The 2748-nt window shown below is 25.8% G+C and overlaps 1 long non-coding RNA gene across 1 annotated transcript; it reads right to left on the bottom strand.

Annotated features, from left to right (window-relative positions):
* Nucleotides 1-209: 209 nt before the first annotated feature.
* LOC101493014 (uncharacterized) lies at nucleotides 210-1324 on the bottom strand. Its single transcript, XR_190051.4, has 2 exons — nucleotides 641-1324; nucleotides 210-527 (listed from the first exon to the last, which is right to left on the bottom strand). It is a non-coding gene; the product is annotated as an uncharacterized lncRNA (long non-coding RNA).
* Nucleotides 1325-2748: the final 1424 nt, after the last annotated feature.

Here is a 2748-nt window from a genome sequence, read left to right as displayed (position 1 = left end):
AGACCTTAAGATAAGAACTTAAGTTGTAATATTAACTATAAATTGAATATATATGTGTTTTAGTTTTATACTAACCAGGAGAAATGGATAATATACTTCCTATAATTACAATTCACACTTATTAACTCTATAATTACAAGTTACCCTTATACTTCCTGTTACACATACATTAATAAATGGATATATAATATATTAATAAAATTGTACTATTTCTGAAAAAACGAGGGATCTCCAAGGTTTATATATTTTTCCAAATTATTCCAACTTTTCAATTTATTGTTTTCAAATACATAATTATATATTTAAAAAAAATACATAATTAGAAATATTATACTAACACAAATTACATTAACTTTAAATCACAAAAATTACATGAACTAAACATCGAGATCAAAGATAATTGTGGCAACGTGGATTATTTTCTGGCTTGCCTTCGTGACTTTGATTAAGCCCAATTGTAATTCTTCCTCTCTTACATCTCTCATCTGCCTCAAGGAGTTTTCTGTTTTGACCCATTTTATCTGAAACTATACAACAAGTATAAGAAACACATTTTTTTTGTTAAATTAATTTATGCATAATTGTGATTGAGAATGCAAGCACACAAATTGAATGGGAGGTGTAATTAAGGTTCATTTACCTTCATAAATTTTAGACCCACCAATAATGTTCCTTGCTATTATTGCCTTGGCAGAGAAACTCATCATACACAAAAAGAGAACAACCCAAATAAGAAAACTCTTCTTTGAAGCCATTTCTCTTGCTAGTTCAATTAACAACTTACTCATCACATGCTAATTTATAAAACCAAAGTCAATGGTTGTTCCATTTATTATGGCATTTTTTGTAGTTTAATTATGATACTATATTTTATTTGTTTTTGGCATATCAAACATATCTCATTCAACATTTGTATAACAGTTGTATTAACTATAGTATTAAATTGTAGTTCATGGACGTTCTAATCGCAATATAATAGATTAAGGTCCGATTGTGAGGGCTTTATTTAAAAAGTTAAATTTATATTTTAATTTGATTTGATATTTAAAAATGTAAAATAAAAAAAACAACATAAAATAAATATATATTGTCATTTTGTTGTTTTAATTTTTTAAAAATATTATATATATAAATATATATATATATCAAAATATAAACTTAATTCTTCGAAATCTTTTTCTCTGAAATTCTCGCAAATACACACCACAATTGCAAAAGCTCGAGTATTCATCACCCTATAAAATAAAATTAAGATGTGTAGTGTTAAAATAGAAAAATATAAAATAAAACTCAAAATCATATATAAAGTTGGTACCGCGTTGATTTCGAATTTCCGTACTAATCCATGTTACACCAGTGATGGTTAGATATTTAAATGAACAAATATCACTTATGTCATACATATTGGTGTATCTTTGACTTGACAATGTTTTAGTGATTTTTCCATAAATTTAATAGTTAGTGGCAGGGAAATTTATTAATTATTATTGGATGTTTCCCTCTTAAACTATTTCAACATAGCTGGCATGAATGAGTTGGAAAAAGTCATAGCTTGAGAGATTTCTATCTAACAATGTGTCGCTTCTGAATTTTTTATTTGGCAGCGCCTCTTTCTGTTTCTTTTCTCATTCCGCCGGATTTCCCATTTTTTACGTCATTGCTAATTTGCTAAGAATGTGCATGGATGTGCATGGTTGCTCTGTTTTAAAAGAAGTGAATTCATATTTATTTTAAAACTAATATGTGGATTTAGATTTATAATTAAATTTGTTATTTGATTTAAAATAAGTTATAAAATTAATCATAAAATTATTATGATTAAATAATCGATTTCTAATTAAGCAATCGTTTTGAAAAATTCAATTTTAAAATTGATTTTTTCGCAAAACGGGTTAAAATTTGATTATTTTTTAATATTTATATTAAGTTAAGTTTGAGCAATATCTAAATCTCAATATCATTTTCAACGTAACATATTAATGTAATATTTTGAAAAAAAATCATCCTTTAAAAATCAGTAATTTAAGAAATTATATTTAAAATATTTAGTCTATCATATTTAATCTTCCTCAATAAATATTAAATATCTTAATTCATTAACTAGTTATCATACAATATAGTTGGTTAGTAATAAACATTTAATTAAATGAAGTTAATAATATTTCAATGAAGTTAGTAATAAATTGTCGAAAAATGTTGCCGAAAGGTGGAAGGTCGGTGGGGTGATCGTAAAATCAAAATCGTTTTGGAGTTTTGTGGATTTAGGATTTTTTGGAGTTGAATTGATAAAAACCGGGTAAAAACTAAATCCGAATATAAAATATAAGTGGGTATCCAACCGGTTGATAAATAAACCGGATTATAACCATATTATATTAACCGGATATTTAAAATAGATTTGAATTCGGTTTTGAATTTTGATCTCATAACTGGATTTTTTGCACAGCCCTAATCATTTCCTAATACCACAATTAAAAAGTCTATAAATCAGGATAATTAAAATGCCAAATTGTTTCAACAACTAAATTTCATAGCTCCCACTAAATTGAAGATTTTGTTCACAGTCAACCAATATGATTCTTTTTTTTATAAGAAATAAATTGTGTAAGATAAAAACAAAATAACATTGAGGCCTAACACTAAATTACCTTGGTTGCATATCTTTAGGGATCGTTTGATACACATGATAATATATAGATATGATACGATCGCCTCAACAAGAAAAAAAGAAAAAAAGTTGATTTATGC

This window comes from Cicer arietinum, chromosome 6 (assembly GCF_000331145.2).
Source record: "Cicer arietinum cultivar CDC Frontier isolate Library 1 chromosome 6, Cicar.CDCFrontier_v2.0, whole genome shotgun sequence".
Taxonomy (NCBI): domain Eukaryota; kingdom Viridiplantae; phylum Streptophyta; class Magnoliopsida; order Fabales; family Fabaceae; genus Cicer; species Cicer arietinum.
Note: the sequence above shows the minus strand (reverse complement) of the source record. Positions and strands in the feature narration are given on the sequence as shown.